This window comes from Ochotona curzoniae, unplaced genomic scaffold (assembly GCF_017591425.1).
Source record: "Ochotona curzoniae isolate NIBS_2020 unplaced genomic scaffold, NIBS_Ocur_1.0 contig_1, whole genome shotgun sequence".
In the NCBI taxonomy this organism is placed as follows: Eukaryota; Metazoa; Chordata; class Mammalia; order Lagomorpha; family Ochotonidae; genus Ochotona; species Ochotona curzoniae.
The window spans coordinates 15820711-15839127 of NW_024464918.1; positions in this window are offsets into that span (position 1 = coordinate 15820711).

The window sequence follows — 18417 nt, forward strand, 5'->3', positions numbered from 1 at the left end:
TCAGCTTCCCTCCTCTTTGAAAGCAAAAAAAAAAAATTGGAGGTAAAGAGAAGGAGAATGAAGGAGCAATAAAACAAAGTGTCATTTGGTAGGTGACTGGAGCCACAGGTCTGGCAAGGGAGGCCTTCCAATGAAATCCATGGCTGATCCTTGACTGAAGTTCCCTTAGAATCCCACAGAAGCACTGCTCTGCACCACATGGTGGGGGAAAAGCAGGGGCATGTGTAGTTATTACCTATGTTTCATCTATGACAAGTGCTTTGTCACCTATCTAACACTCAGAATAACAGAGTTAGTCTTAAATAAAGCGATTCTGAAATTTGGATGCACACTGGAATCAGAGGAACATTTAAAATCCAACCAGGAGAGTGATGGGGTTGCCTGGGATGTAGTCTGGACATGTGGCTATACCAAGGCTTTACCACTGATTTTCCTGTGCAGCTGGTATTAATCGCTACTACCTTTGAGTCTCCCAGCCACCACTGTTTCTAAAATGATAGATATAAAATTACTAAAGGAGAGGATATTTACTGGGGGCATAATTAAATGCTCATTACTTTTTTGCTTATTTCTAAAGAAAATACAATCTAAGATATTGTCAAGGTCGCCCACTGGTCTACCCTTAATCAATTCAATGCAAAGATCCCATCAAGCAAGCATAAGGAAATAAACACCTCAATATCTTATGGTGCAGTTTCTGGAAAGTTCAGATTGTTAAGAAACCAGTGAGGTTTACTTATTTTTCTGAATACTTCATTTCTAAGTACTTTCCTTCATGGAGATGGTAAATGAAAGCATAACTGCAGTTTTTATGGAGTTAGAAAAAAAGCAAGGTCCGCAGTCACATCAGCACAATTTGAATTCACTTACAAGCATGGGAACCAAAGAGTTGGATTTTTTCCAGAAGAAAACAAAAAAGAAAGAAAGAGAATGAGAGAAAGAAAGAGAAAGAGAGAAAGAAAAGAAAGAGAAAAAGAAAAGAGACAGAAAGAAAGAGAAAGAGAAAGAAAGAGAGAGACAGAAAGAGAGAAAGAAAGAATGAAAGAAAAAGAGAAAGAGAGGAGGAAAGAATGAATGAAAGAAAAAGAGAGAGAAAAGAAAGAAAGAAAAAGAATGAAAGAGAAATTCTAATTTACTTCACTCTGAAAGTTCCTTTCAGAAATTATATATAACAAGTTTGAACCATTCTAGTTCATAGAGAATATAAAGGTATATTTAATGAATGTGAGCAAGACAACAGTTCCATAGCTATGACTATCCAGGAGTAACTAGATTTGAATTTTTGTCAACTGGTATGGTGTATCTTTTGAAAATGGCCATTACAGCATTTTCTGTCCCCTACCTTTGCTCACCAAAACCTGCCAGGATGATTTTATAGCAGACATAGTGAGATTGAAAGACGTCTCCTGACATGCTTCTAATGTTTGGCAGAAAGCAGCAGACACACAGTTTCTAACTTAGAAAAGGATCTGCCAGTGTTACAGAAATATAATGTGATCCATACATTTTTAATTTGCAGTAACCATATTAACAGGTAAAAGAGAAAGCTAAAATGCCACTATATTTTACCAATAGTAAAATTATTACTATTTTGAAATATAATTAATATTTAACACATAGTGGAAACAGAATCACATGGCATATGACTAATATCTCAAAAAACCATTAAAACTAAGATTTTTAACTCCTTTTTACACTGTTTTTAAAACGTCAAGAACATTTGCATTTCAAATATATTTCAATTTAGACTTGCCACATCCATTTCAAGTGTACAACAGCCAGTGGCTGCTACACTACAATGGCAACTGAACAGAATCACAAGCACAACCATGACTTACATTGAAGAACTCTCAAGTGTGTTTAGGTCAACTCCTCCTTGGCTCTTCTCTGTACTCCATTATGTCTTTATAAAGCAATGTTTGAAATTTTCAGAACTTCAGCCCTTCATCTTTCACATTTTCAACCCGAAAGGATCCATAAAATTAGAATCGAATACAGTCAATGCCTGAGAGAAGTTTCATCAAAGAAACTAGTAGGCAAAAAATATCAAAAGAAACAAGGAATTTTTTTTCATCAAACTTATTGAACATGAATTAAAAGCCTCAGTTCTATTTTATTTTAAGGATTTATTTTTATTGGAAAGTCAGATATACATAGAAGAGGAGAGACAGAGAGGAAGATCTTCTAATGATTTACTTCTCAAGTGGCCACAATGACCAGAGTTGTGCCAGTCTGAAGCCAGGAGCCAGGAGCTTCTCTGAGTCTTCCATGTGGGTGCAGGGTCCCAAGGCCTTGAGCTGTCCTTGACTGCTTTCCCAGGCCACAAGCAGGGAGCTAGACGGGAAGCAGTACCACTGGGACATGAACTGGTGCCCATATGGGATCCCAGCCTGTGCAAGGCAAGGACTTCAGCCACTAGGCTACAGTGCTGTGCCTGTCTGAGTTCTACTGTTTTAAATACCTTTTTGTCTCCCCAAGCACTTGCCACTGACAAATGTAAGCTTGAAGGGAAGTGAGTAACTCCAAGAGAAACATCACCGTTGGCCCTAGCTCAGTGGCTTCACATACAGTTTGCACTTCTGCTGCTCTTCTGCTTATGGAGCACAAAATTCCAGCAGGACCAACTGAGCGGGACTGGAGGAGATTCCTTGGGGACAACGGCAAGAAGAATCTCAGCAAATGAGACACAAGCCTGAGGAGATGCAGAAATTTGCCCTGCCACAAAAACTCAAAGACGTCAAGGAGATGCAAAATCTACCACACCACGATATAGAATCTGCAACTTTTTTAGGGAGAGTGGGCACCCTTGAGTTTTCCAGAATGAGAACAAGAGAACGTCTGCTTATAACTAGTTAGCACCTCCAAAGAGAAAGGGCTCATTTTCAGCTGTGGCAGCAGCATCCAACCCCACAAGTGCCTGCTTTTGTCTTTCACTGCGTTTGTTTCTGTGCTGCTCAGGCAAGGTACACAGGAGAAAACAAGCATCTCCCTTTTCAACTCCCATCCATACCGACTGGCTCTCTTTGATATATCTAAACATATATTGCTTGCTACTGAATACTTTGCATTCTTCATTCTTAATTCAAGTGCAGAGTAATGAAATCCTTGAATTTTTATTCAAAACTCTTTTACCAATTGAGTGTATTACACTGTTTCTGTCTCAGGTACATTAAGAGCACTTAAAACATAGAAGATTTCAATGTCTAAGCCACACAAAACTGGACTGTATATTTCACTCTTAGACTCCTTCCACCTTGCTCTGCCACAAAGGAATTCCAAGAGACCATGGATGGCTTCTTAGAACAAGTGGTCAATACTTAATGATTTACTTTCCTGAGGGCAGAACAAGCTTATTAAAAACAAACATATAGGGCCCAGCGCAGTGGCGTAGCAGCTAAAGTCCTCGCCTTGAACATGTCACAATCCTATATGGGCGCTGGTTCTAATCCCGGCAGCTCCACTTCCTGTCCAGCTCCCTGCTTGTGGCCTGGGAAAGCAGTTGAGGATGGACCAAAGCCTTGGGACTCTGCACCACATGGGATACCAGGAAGAAGTTCCTGGCTCCTGAATTCAGATTGACACAGTACCATCCATTGTGGTCACTGGGGGAGTGAACCATCGGACGGAAGGTCTTCCTCTCTGTCTCTCCTCCTCTATGTATATCTGACTTTCAAATAAAAATAAATAAATCTTTAAAATAAATAAATAAAAACAAAATACAACAAAACAATCACAGTATGGAACTGCCTGCTTTCCAAAAAGCCCAAGTTGTACAATTCTTATACAGAGAAAACGCTAGTCTCAATTTCACCTTGGGGAAATGCTAAGCCATTCCACATGGACCCTTATCACAAGAAACATTAATTCCATGTCAAGTCAAGCCTTATTTTCTAAGATGTTTTGCACATGGTATTGCAACATGTGTTGAAGAAAAAACTGTTAAACAAAACTAACACAGCTTTGTGCATACAGAATGGTACAGTCCTATAAGAAAGGTGACTGTTATGCAGGACATTGTAATTTAAGGTTTGATATACATAACAATATAAGAGCAACAGAGACAGATGCCAAATTCACAGATAGAGGGGATGGAGCATTCTGTTTAAATGCAGCCTATTACAGCATAGGTTGCACTTAGAAAAGTAATTAAATATCTGCTTAATTAGGTGGTTAGGAGGATAGGGACAACCGCTCTCACCTGCCCCCTTTAAACCACCAGTAAAGCAACATAGGAAGAGTAACATGCAAAATGTGATTTAGTCAGTATATTCATGTGAAGGACTAAAAACCATAAATTGAATATCATGACAGGAGGCCACTTTTAGCAGCTTCAAATAAGATCTTCAGATGGAGTGGCTGTGGAGAAAGGGGTGGGCAGGATTCCTGTATTGGCATGGCAGGAAGAAGTACACACTCCAAACAGCCCCCAGGGCCACCCAACTTATTGGAATGGACAGTTATCTTCACACTCATAAATCTCCATGTACTCGTTCAATTACTAAAAAAAATCACATGGTGCCCCAGTACTCAGCTGCTATGATTAATTTATATGCCCTGTTTTGGCAAACAGTAAAACAAAGGTTCATGATTATGGGTTTTGATAAGATATGAGGTACCATTTTACAGTTTTCAGAGTGCCGATAATGCTACAACGAGGAGGACACTGTCCCTGTGAAACAGTCCTTTTCATTTCAGTTAGGATGACATTTGGCATGAAGATGAAAGGTTTAGAAAAGATCCAAGAATGAGACGAGGCTTCAATCAGTCATTTAACCTGGCAGTCCCTCTCTGTGAATTCCATTTCCTTTAACATCTGAATACAGTTGCCCTGAAAAGCAGTAGGATTTCTCCCAGCTATTTATTGGACAACTTGCAAAATACCGCATCAACAGATTCTGTGGGAGATTTAAGCTTTTCCCTTCTGGCTATTCATTTACTTATCTTTCTCTTCCCATGTTCTCATCCCTCATTTCCTCTTTGTGCAAGACAAAGACATCCAGTAACATTTGAGAGTAAATCATTAATTCAACAAACATAATTTCCTATGTGCTAGTCCAATGCGCAGAAAGCTTGCTCTCTAATGGAGCACTGAAGCAAACAATGAAGCATCAACAGTTTTGCAGCATTTGTTATTGTAAACAGAGATATGCCACATATCAATAGAGAAAGTGAAAGGACATCCCGTGTGGAAAAGGCCAGAAAAGCCTTGAGAGGATGGATTAAAAGCTCCTTAAAAAGAGTTACACCAACTTGGCAAGCACTGCTGTGCCAGATATCCTTTCAATGGTGGGACACTCACACAAGGATTCTTGCATTCTGCAAGAGAATTGAAAAATTCACTTTGACATTGAGTAGTTCATTAGCACTCAAATAAGTTTCTTGTTTTTAATTTATACTTAACATAAAGAGGATTGATCTAATGTACTTCATAGATACAACCCTGAAGTATTTCCCTTCCATCTTCCTTCCTCTCCATTCTTTTCTATATTTTATGATAACATATATTTAATTTATTTTATAGCCAAAGGCGCCACTAAATAGTTAAATGACTAAAATGTAGAATGACAACTACTCAGGGAATATAAACATGGAATATAAGATACAAATTTCAATATTTCAATTTAAATATTCATTTAGTCTGACATTTTATTGCTTTATACATAAGCTACCAAATATGAGAAAACTGCATGTGACATGTGTCTCTGAGTCTGGCTTAGTGATTTCCACGTGCAACACTCTGTTGTAGAAGTCATGACTCCATTCTTCCTTACGACTTCGTAGTATTGCATTATGTACATACACATTTCATTTATTGGGTCATCAGCTGTTGGACATCTAGGTCAATTCCACACCTTCTCTATTGTAAAATAAGTTACCATACATGTGGGAATTCAGGGAACTTTTTCATACACTGATCTTATATGTTTTGTAAATTTTCCAGAAAATACCATAGTTGGGTCATATGGAAGATACATTTTTAGTTTTTTAATTTATTTCCATAGAATTTTCTTTAGTGGTTTTGGCAGTTTACATTTCCACCAAGAGATACTAGGGTACCATATTCTTGACAAAACTTGTTATTTTTTCAATTTTGGATGACAGCCATTCCCCAGTGAGGTGATAACTATCTCATTGAGGATTTCAGTTGCTTTTCCCTGAAAAAATGATCCTGAGAATTTTCTTCACCTCTTGCCCATTTATATGTCATCCTGTGGAAACTGTCTGTTGATGATCTTTGCCCATTTCTCAACTATATTCTTTTTTGCTGTTGAATTTTTTAAATTATCTTCCTGTCTCTGTAACCTCCTTTCAAATAAAGAAAATATATATATATATATATTTCTATTATACTATTCTACATGTTGATATACACACTTAAAATAAATAATGGTATATCCACACAATGACTTATTTACAAATGCACAAAATAGCATTACTAGCATGGTTATTAATATTACCAAAAAACAGCCAGCCAAAATGTCCATAAAAATTGAAATGATGTAAATTATGGGTACATTCAATGCTGGGGTGAGAAATCAAAGAAAATGATTTACTGATTCATACTGCAATATGCACTAATCTCCAAAGCATCATATTAAGTAACTATAGCCAGAAACAACTGATTTTCCAATTAAAAAAAAACTTGAATGGAACATGAATCCTGCATTTTGCACATCAGGGACTTTAGACAGGCCTTTGGAAAATGGGAAAGGCATACAGTTTTCAAAGCATTTTTACATTTATTCCACAGTGATTATGAGAACAAATACATGAGATGGTTATAGATTAACTTTTCACTTTAAGCCCATGTTAGGAAAATGCTGATATAAATATTTGTAAAGTCTCATGGAAAGAAAATGGTCAATAGAGGAGTGGAATTAGCAACAAAGCAAATGTGAAAAACAATCTAGCTAAAGTGGAATAAAGATGGTTCCGAGATTATTTGCAGGATGAGAGTTGGCTGTGCACAGATATCTAATCTACAGGCATTTTTGAAAACACCATATGTAAAATTGCAGACAGAACTTAAAATTAATATATCTATTAATGCATAGAGGGCAGGAGCAGGGAAGAGGGGAAGAGGGAATACCAGTAGTGGCTGTCAGAGGAGAGAACAGAGACAAATTGTGGGGTGGGGGAAAGGAGAGTAAGTTTTAACCTGGCAAATAAGATCTAAATTTGTAGAAGAAACTGAAGGCAGTGCAACTCAGATTTTTTAAGTTTCAAAAGCCTTGAGTAAAACCAAGTCCAAGTAAACAAGCTGCGAAACATAATGCTCAGGGGAAAAACACCAATCTCTTCTTCAGTAACTGTCAAAAGGAGACAATTTCTAAGCGGTAACTCTTTGAGTTAGAAAGAAAAGCTAAAGGCAAAAAAACGTGCTACTACATTGAAAAGCAGAATGGAAGAATTTCATGTTAAAGCAGGTGTCCTTCGGCTGGTAGGGCCAAAGCTATCTCAGAAAGGAGTTGGACGAGTAACACATATTTTAAGTTACACACATTTTAAAGGCACAACCCCAAGAACAGGTTAGAATTTTCTTTATATCCTGCTGGGTGTCTTGACCTCCCATTCCTCACCCACAAAATGGAGATGGCTTTGTAAATGTAATTATTGCAATAAAAAAATACAGATGGAGTATCACTAGGCCATGTAGATGAAGGCCTCTTTCAAATAAGACATTTCAAATGGAATTATAAGGTCTTATTGCACAGAGTAAGTCCTAAATTTTAGCATGAAGTCTTGTATTTATAATTTTTTTGTTCATTTACCCTGTTTGGACCTTCATGTTCTGTATTTTAATTGACCCTAAGATCGCTGTCATATAAGACTGCTCATCCTCATGTATTTGACAGGAAGGTATTTACTATCTGAGGCAACATTTTCATGCATGATAAATTTCAACAAAAATTGCAAGTGAAGGGCCATTGTAAGACTTGATAAGTTAGCCATGGTTCTACTCTACTGTGTTGTTGTGAGGCAGAGAAAGTCAATATAAACCCATCATTCCTACACTCAAAGTCAATAGAGACGTGAAAAAGCAATCTACATGAATGCTCTAACTTCTACCACAAAATGGAAGACTTGCTGAAGGGTCAGAATGCTCCTGAAAGGGACAAGGCATTCCTGCAGGTGCAGTGCTTTTGGACACATCCCTAGGAGCACTGAGAGTTACTCACCTCTCCACAACTTCACAGCAACTGCAGAAATCATAACCAAAACTACTCTTAGGAACAGTTTTTAGCTTTCCTGTGATGACAATATTCCTTGGAGGCACAATGAAGATTTCCAACTAACATAATGGGTTGATAATACAATGATTTATTTGTCAACATAGGGAAAGCACAATTAGCTTGCACAAATTATGGCTTTACCGTTGTGCTCTAGAAATCAAGATTTCAAAAAGCACAACGAAAATAAGAACTAGTAGTGAATCCACTTAAAAAAAGGATTTAACAGTAACACCAATTGTGAGTGCACAAAGAAATTCAGCACTTCCCAGCATCGAAGACAATTAACCTTGCTGGTATCTGTTAAACATGCTAAGAGGTTCCTTTCAATCACTCCAAACAATTAGACTCTAACACTTACATTATGACAGGTTTTTTTCCCAACACAATTTCCTACATATTAATTAAATGCTTTTCTCCCCTCAGGTTACAGGGTCCAATTCATTCAGAGGTTCTAAATTCTAATAGCAAAATGGATACTATTTTTTTTTTCTTTAAGTCACAGCAGTTTACTATCAACCAAAATTAAGTGAATGGACAGATATTCGTAGAGACTCAGAGATGCCACTTCCAACAAAGCGTCAGATTATTCTTTACTTAGAAATACTGTTGTGCACACAAAATTTAAAAAATGTACAGGCTTAACATCAATTAAGAGCTTAAACGAAAGGAACCAGCATATGTTAGTTATATCCAAGCACAATTTCATTTAATTCACATTTTACATCAGGAGGACACGAGAACCATCCCTATCTTGTGAATGCAGAAACAGGCTGCTGGGGGTTAACTGACAGACATTGGTCACACACCCACAAAATACAAGATTCTACACCAACACGGCCTCACTCTAGTGCTTTTCATGAAATGGCACTGCCTCTGCTACACTTCCAACCTGTATTATCACACTTTGTCATTACTACTTAGACCATCTTCAAGGATCATGATGGATCACTCTGACAAAACAAACTTATATTAGAGTGCTTGAAGTTTAAGAACTTTCAGTATGAGAGAAACATTTGCTAGCAACTGGTTACTTCCACAAGTACCCAGAAAAATAGGAAAACCATCCATTGAACACTGGTCATTTTCTTCCAGGGCACTGTTGCTTTTTATCTGATCTAGTATTAAGACAGAGTACTCTCGGCAGCCCTGCTTCCCATCCAGCTCCCTGCTTGTGGCCTGGGAAAGCAGTCCAGGACAACCCAAAGCCTTGGGACCCTGTACCCACGTTAGAGACCTGGAGGAGGTTCCTGGCTCCTGTTTTCAGATTGGCTCAGCTCCAGCCATTGTGGCCGCTTGGGGAGTGAACCATCAGATGGAAGATCTTCCTCTCTGTCTCTCCTTCTCTCTGTATATCCACCTTTCCAAAAAAAAAAAAAAAAAAAGAAAAGAAAAAAAAGACAGAGTCCTAGGCTCTTACACCAAAGGTAGAATATTGGTCAAGCCAGAATATTGACTCAAGCGGACCAGTGCTTGAATTCAGCTTCTGTGACCAAGCAGGGGGATGTTGGTCAACCTATTTCTCTATTAGCTTTCTCAAAGAGAGATTACAAATGTTATATTTATCCCAGAGAATCATTTCAAAAATAAATTACTTAAAGAAAAAGCACTTTTGGTGAATGGTAGTTTCTAAAAAATAATACTGAATGTGCTTTTTAAATAGCAGTTTACTTTACCCACATGCGCCATTTAATCAGTTTTAATAATTGTATCAGTCCAGAATGTCCACATAAACATTTTCACGAAAACGTCCCATCAAAGCTAGCATCTAGCATTCAGTTCATTTCCATCACCACAGATTGTTTTGACTATTTCATACTTTCATATATTGAGCGCCCTCTCACTTTTAGCTATGTGATAGGGGTACTTATTATTTTTAAGTAATGGTAATTTTGTTATAATTGAAAGCAAGAAAAAAGAGATCTCTCAACCAATGGCTTAACATCCAAATAAATGCCTCTATCAACTGAGGTGAAACCAGACCACAACAGTGAGGAAGTTAGTCTGTGTCTTCCATGTGAGTGGCAGTGACTGAAGTCTTGCTTGAGAAGTCACCTGTTAACCCCCAGGTATGTATCTGCAGGAGCTTCAGTTCAAAGAACAGTCAAGGTTCAAACCTGAGCAGCCCCCTACAGGATGAAGGTGTGTTAACCACTGCTATGCCAAATGCCTGCCTCTTCACTATGGTCTTCATTTACATTTTCAGTCAAGATGTTAAATGCCAATGCCTCTGTTTACTGGCCATTTTGTACCCTGTATGAATTCCCTTCTACACTGACATTAGAAATATATGTGAAGCACATAAAAAAAAAGTCTTTGGGTCTGAGACTCACTTCTTTATTTTCTTGGTGGATCTTTTGCAGGAGTACTTCATGAAGTACAAAATATTTTATTTTTATTCTTAGGGTCTGTGGTTTTTATGTCCTTTCTAAGAAATCTCTGCACCCTGATACTACAAAGATATGCTATCTATTCTTTTAGGCTCTTTGTTGTCTTAGCTTTCATATTTCTGTCTAAGATCTAGCCCAGATGAGTTTTTGTTTATCATGTAAGATAGAAGTTGAGGATTTTTGTTTTTCATATAGATATCCAGTAGTTCTGCACTGTTTGTTGAAGCATTTCTTCCTAACTCCCTGAATTCATTTGGTCTTTCGGATGAAAGCTGCTAGCCTGCTGATGTGTTGTTTCTTTCAGAACTCTGTATTCTCTCCACAGATGCATTTATTCCTGATGGCAGCTATGCTGCCTTTTCCCCATTTTTATCTATTTTTGCTCTTTCTAGATTTTAAATGCAGTTATTAAAAGGCTCAGTAATTGTGTTTATGCCTTTTGAGAAGCTTTTCCTGCTTGTATTTCTGCATCCCTGTGTGTAGTCACACAGATAAACATGTGCATACAAATACAGACACACATCCTGTGACACACTACTGATAAATGTTTTTAGAGCTTTATAGTTTTAAAGACACATGATTTTCAGACTCATTCTTTAGAGATCAGGGAGAGCAGGTTTTGCAGAGGTTTTCAAATCTCAACAAAGCATCATGAATTATCTCGAGAGCTTGTCTGAAAACAATTTCCAGGGCCTCATTAAAGAAGACTGGACTTAGTGGCTCTGGGGAAGGGTCTAGGATTGCGCTGTATAACCAGCTTGGCAGATTCTGACTTATACACACTTCAGGCAGCATGAAGTCACAAGAACTGAATGCTTTTCTCTTACATTTATACAGAAGGCTTGTTTGATACATCTTTTCTAAAGCATAGTGGTCCTACCGCCACTAATTTATATTGGCCTCACTCAAAAGAGCACCCGAGAAGTTTGATACTGGAGCCTAGGAAGCAAAAGGCAGTAGATGATGGTCACAACATAACCTCCTTTCCTTCTTTCTTCCTGGAAACCAGGACTCGGCTTGAGAACAGGAACACATTCAGACATCTATCAGCAGAACATACCCACGTGGGATGACCACGTGCAGCCAAGTGGCTACTCTTCTCCCGACACCTTCTGTCAACACTCAGAGAGCTTCACTTTTCTGATCCTTAAAGCATGAACATTTTTACAGTCAAGTTCTTTAAAGCAGTGCTAAATCTATGATTTGAGGATTTGGCATCTGGGTGAATACTTTTGATGGAACACACTTATTCTGAATTTAAGAACAATGATTTCCAAGCAGAAGATTCAGACACACAAACAAATTTCAAACCAACCCTCTAAGTGTCTAGACTTCCAGCAAAGGCAGAGAGGACCATTTCTGCTTTCCTCACCAGCAGGTCCAGGGTGTAATGGTGGAGAAAGGCATCACAACCTCACACCTGCTACACAGAAGTACTACATACACATGTAGGTACTATAAGTAATGTAACATCCCGGCTCAGTAATTTGTTCAGGCATTTGGAAATATTAGAACTGCACGTATGTCACTCTCAAAAGAAAACCAGTGTCTGATCAACTAAAAACACCCCACAATTTCTTCTAGCACTGAGAAATGCAGAGGCCAATGGGCCCAGAACAGTGGGCCAGCAGCTCTACTTCATTTGATCTTCATCATATCTGCTCCCCTACTGCACATAAACACACAAGATAGAGAAGACCAATGTTGCCATGAGAAGGCAGCTGGCTCAAAGTCAGAGACAGTGCTTCCACAAGCCTTTGGGTTATAAGTAGATCTCACAGCTGTGTTGCTGTCCCTTTTAAACTACAGGGACAACAAAGAGTTACACATTCTACTTTTGAGGACACTCTACAATTTCCCTTGGACATGGCAGTGATATTAAACTTTTATATCATTCTCTACAGTGGGAGATTCACTTCAAATGAGTCAAATGGTACTGGCCCTTGCTTTCTACCTAGACTTAGAAAAACCTGTTAACTTATTTTCCATTTGTTTTCCTAGAGCAGAATTCCTGTTCCTCATGGTGGTGACGGGTGGTACATGTATGCTTCCCCCAAAGTTTGTAGCACAATATCAGAATCATAATAAACATTCCAGAAATGATAGTTCAAAGTAGGCTCTCTTTTCCCCCAAATTACTGTTTCCATACTGCCTCTGTTCCACCATTCTATGGGTCTCTAAACACCTAATAGAAAATACATGTTCTGAAAACTCACATTGATCTCAAACATTTCATACCAAAATCAGTGTAGCTTTTAGTTCTATTTTTACAAATGTTTTGAAGCTTCCTCAAGCATGTGTATGCATACACATTTGTATACATATGTAGAGGGAAATTAAATGCTGCTAAATAATTACATATTTAATACATATATGCATGTGAATGCATACTTGTGTAAACTCCTTTGTTTAGTATGTAATTACTATTACCATGATGATCAACTTAATTTTTAATAAAAGAGAGTCATTAAAACTTTTTAATTCTACCGTGAAGTATGTTCAAGCATGGGTGTGCATGCAAAAAGTCATATAAACAAAGTTTCCTTAAAAGACCAAAGGAAATTAGAAATCTTCACCCTACGTTTCTTGTGGACAATGATAACAGGAAGAAATCTTCCACGACAAAGCTTTCTAACCTCATTCCTTAATTATTTCTTTCAGAAATAGTTGCCTATGTTTCTCTGTATGATTTGTTTCACTGGCTTCTAAACCAGGTCCCATGACAAACACAACATAATCTTATAGCATCGCCCATTGTATATTCATCCTACAAGTTAAAGAAATTTTTTTTTTGTATTTGAAGGACAGGGGAGACAAAGGAAAGAAAGGAGGAACGGTCTGGAGGAGAAAAGGCCCAGAAAATGACTAAGTATCACAACTGTCTTAAAGAGATGTTGAAATCAAGTCCTTACCTTAGCAGTCCTAATCTTCTTGAATCTTGAACTCAAATTTCAGGGCAACATTGGGATTGAGATAACCAACTCAGTCCACCACCACAGAAAAAATTTGCTTAATCTTCACACAGATGCCAGCACAGCCTTCTCCAACTCCCTGAGGATGGAGGCTTCTTCCAAGTCTACAAAATTACAAGAAAAGGAAGACATGAACAGAAAATTAGACACACACAAACACAAATGGATCACATTAAACTCAAGTTCACTTAGTCTGAAGAAAATAAATGAAGATATTTTACATTCTGATAGTTATAAAATGTATAATATGAATGGAATATAATTTTGATTGAATAAGGGAATAATACAGGGACAAGCATTGAGCTGTGTGGGCAAGCCACCAGTTCAGAAGTCCATATTCCACGCTGGGGTATGTGTTTGTGGTCCCAGCCCTGCCTCAGGACATCAGCTTCTTTCCAATGTAGATTTTGTGGACCTGTTTCTGTCACCTGCATGGAAAACCTGGATTGAGCTACTAGATGAGAGCATTCTCTGTCAATTTCCATCTATTTCTGTCTCTCAAAAGTATAAGATAAAAAGAATCATGTGAAAAGTTCATAGTACAAATAATCAAATTAGCCTGTTCAATGTGACTTATTCCTCATGGCATATTTCTTTCTTTAAAAAGTTATTTATTTGTTTATTTGTTTGAAAGTCAGAGCATCAGAGAGAGGGAAAGACATAAAGTGATCATCTATCCGCTGTGAACAAAAGGATGCCAGCACTAGGCTTAAGTCAGAGGTCAAAAGCTTCCTCGGTATCTCCTACATGACTGCAGGTGCCTCAACAGTTAACCACATTCTATTGCTGTTCTCAGGAGATTGGCCGAGAGAATAGCTGGGGCATGAACTGGCACTCATATGGTATATTAGCATTGCAGGAAAATCTCCAGTAAATACAAATAGTCTGATCTAGGATCAAAGCAGACAAGGATATAATGCATTGCTTCATTTTCAAAAGCTTTCCTCTTTTGCTGGTTAGAATTCCAAACTTTAGTTGTAAAACTGGCCACTTCATCCCAACTACTATTGACAGAGTTTTCCAGCCTACAAGTGAATCTTGGAACTCAGTTCTGAGCTTTCCGAATCACGGCAGGAAACATATTTCAGCTTCAGTTTAGACATTAATAATGCTGTGCTCTGTCTATAGGCCAACTATTTCCCTTAGCTCTAATATCACATATCAACAAACTATCAACTTGGCATCCTAACAGACATGTCACAGAGAACTAAAGTTATAACCCAACTACTGCCATCACCTCCCTCTCAAAGTAACACCTGCATTCCTCCTACTTTATTGCTTCTCTATCAATAGCAATCCATTCACCCAAAGAGTCAGTCCCAAATCCTGCAAGTTGAACTTGACTTCTATCTCATTCACAGTTCATGCTTTGTACTCCATCAGTAAATCCTGGTGGCTCCCTATTCAGAATGAATATATAAATGCATAAATACTGATTCTCATTCTATTTAAGAACTACTCTCAGAGAATCATGAAATAACTCCAAGGTTTCAGAGCAAGATTGCTCAGGTCACAGCTTTAGTCTGAACCAGACCCTGGGTAAGAAGCTCCCACCCTGCCCACAGTCAGTGGTAAACTTGCTGCACTGATCCAAGAGATCCTAGGTGATGCAGCTCTGACCGCTGCACATCTTCTGTTCTTCCTCTCATTTATTCCCCTTTGCCACATACTCTTCTAAGACACCTCTGAACCTACCTGAGCCTGGGTGCTTAACCATCGATCCACAATGCTTTTTGCCCCCCATTCTTTACTATCCTTATCTGAATGTTATCTTTTTAGTAAGTCCTCTTGTAACTATCCTAGTGAAAAAAATCATAAAATTTTGTCCCTGTTCTCAGTCCCATGTCAGTGCTTTAAACTGAGTAATCTGAGGATCAGTTGTTTATCACTTGCCTTTTCGGAATACAACATAAGGAATTTAATGTTTGCTATCATGCTGTATATAACACATGCCTCACAGCCTGGCACGAAGTTAGGTTTGTAATTTTTTTGAATGAATGAATGAACAAACAGGGTAATTAAACACCACTCTGGGGTTAATTGGCTGAATTTGTATTGAAATCAGCTTGTTTTTAGCATTCTTCACAATTCCTGAACACCACGAAAGTTTGCAAATGTTGAGCTTAGGCTTAGTGTGATTTGGTCTGGCACATGACATACAAGATCTAACTGTGGATATTTGTTGGTCTGCCCAGTGAAAACCCTAAAATTATTTCTAGAAGAATCTAATGACTATGATTTACAAATATTGGGATGGTGATACTCTTATCTTAGTATTAAAAAAAAAATTTTATTGGAAAGTCAGATATATAGAGCGAAGGAGAGACAGAGTGGAAGATCTTCATGGCTCACACCCCAAGTGGCCACATTGGCCAGAGCTGCACCGATCTGCAGTTAGGAGCCAGGATCCTCATTCAGGTCTCCCACACGGGTGCGGGGTCCCAAGGCCTTGGGCCGTCTTGGACTGCTTTCCCAGGCCACAAGCAGGGAGCTGAATGGGAAGTGGGGCCACTGAGATTAGAGCCGGGACCCATTTGGGATCCCGGCGTGTGTAAGGCAAGGATTTCAGCTGCTAGGCTACTGTACAGGGCCCAGTATTTTTATCTTACTACCTTCATCAATTTTCTCCATTTTTCCTTCCAGGCCTTTATTTCTTATTACTATTTCAAACATCTGTCTCTGGCATGCATGCTAGAAGGATCTCAGTAAACAGAACGGAGGGTCAGGAAATACAAATGAAAGGGATGTGTTTAAGAGAAATGTTACAGAGCAGGTTCCAAATGAATTTGGGTCTGATTTGGTTACCCATGTGTCTATCAGGAGATGCCTTTTTCCTGATCATTTTCTTCTCAATGGGTTACAATACAAACATCTAAGTCTTCAGCTCTAAAAGATGACTATTTTCTTCTTTGGTCAACAGAACACTCCCTTCATTTCAACCTATAACTAGTTGGTAAATATGACACACTCTTTAAAAACCGAGCATTGGGATATTCGTAGTGTTCATCCTGTTTCTCAAATTGTGAGCCCCTGGCCAAGACACTGAATTTTCCCATGTATCTTTATCTTTTCCTGTAAAAATGCAATGACAGAAGTATGTACCCTTTTATACAATTTGTGAAAACAAAATGAGGTCACCAAGGAAATCACTCAGTACCAGGCACAACATAGCTAATCAGTAACTATTTTCTGCTCTGAATATTGTTCTGCTTTTATTGTCGGTGTACATTCTGCATGACATTTAATAATTTTATCTACCTTTGTGCTGTTTCCCATCAGAGTCTGAGTGTTTTCTTCTCCCTGTCAACTGAAATTGTTTTGTGGCCCTGGTTGACTTTGAACAACTTTCTCTGGACCATTTCCAGTTTCTGATCACCAAGTTACCCCAACTGCCCTCACATTCTAGGGCAGATGGCAAAAATTTGAAACACGAGAAAGCCAACTTCCCTGGTTCATTTCTTATCATTTTATATATACCCAGCAATTTGGGCATGATCTTAGCCCTAGTTTCAGAGCAGGCTAGTAATTGTTAAACCACAGTCTGCAATTATTTCTGCATCACAAAGCCAAGAGACACAACTCTGGAAAGCAAACAATGCTATAATTCAGCACAATGAGACACGGAGTGAATAAAGAGACTGTGCTGACAGATTTGAGACTTCAAGTTGCAAGTCCATCCAAAAAGCATCTTTCTTTGCTTTTACATAACTGATACTAGGAATACGTAGTAACAATGTAAGGACACTCAGCATTAGTTGCATTTCCACCTGAAATATGGTAAAGATGCTTTAGGGAGATATTACTTACGCTCCCCTGTAAGTCATATCAGGACATGGTCAGAAACTCATTTATTCAAAAACAATGTTTGTTGAGTGCTGTGGGAATACTTCACATAGTTTATGCAAAATAGAATTAAAAGATGAACTTGTTTGAGTGTAAAAACTGTTGAAACTGATGCACAGAAGAGGGTTTCCAAAAAGCTAACGTAAAATGCATATTATAGAAAGACTAACCATGGGATTCACAGGGTTTACAAAATAAATGTGTTTATTTTTTTGTTTTCAATTCTATTTTAACTTTTTGAACCTCCTTATTTGCCTGGATTTGGTTAGGAACAAGATAAATGGCAGGTAATATTTAAGAACTTATTTCTTCATTAATGAAGCCATAAATTCAGCAGTTTTTCTTGTTGTGTTGCAATTTTCCAACTTCTGCCTAGACTCCTGCAAAGTTGATGATTCTCCAAAGGAATCTTCTGGAGGGTACTCACATAAGTATCCTAATATCTGCTTCATACAGTCAGTTTCATCAGTCTCGGTTTTCTCTGGAGATTAGCTCATTTCCTTTGTGTGCTCCTCACATGCCACACAACACACACACCTCTCCTGCACTGACCCTAGTTCATTTCTTTCAGCAAAGAAACAAAATAAAAAAGGCCCGCCAAACTCATACATGCATTGCCTTAAGGAGATGCCATGTGTTACAGGAAAGAGACCTTGATTCAAGGGAAAAAGTTTCAGAGAGTAGTAATTTTGATGTCAGTGCAAATTGTAAAGGGGTGAACATTATTATGTTGTAGAATAACATGAAGAGTTACATGCTAGGGATATCACCGGAGTCAATGATGTCATCCTAAATCCCCAGTGTGTACGTGAGCAGAGGACTAGTCATTGAGGTGTGTGCCCTGTTTGCCTGTCAGGAAGTTCTGGACACTTGAGGGAATGTGTCGCTTGTCAGAAGGTATCAATTAGCAGCTGCTCTGGTGGTAGCATCTGAACCACACTTCTCTAATGGTGAGGCAGCATCAAAGATTATCCCTGTGAA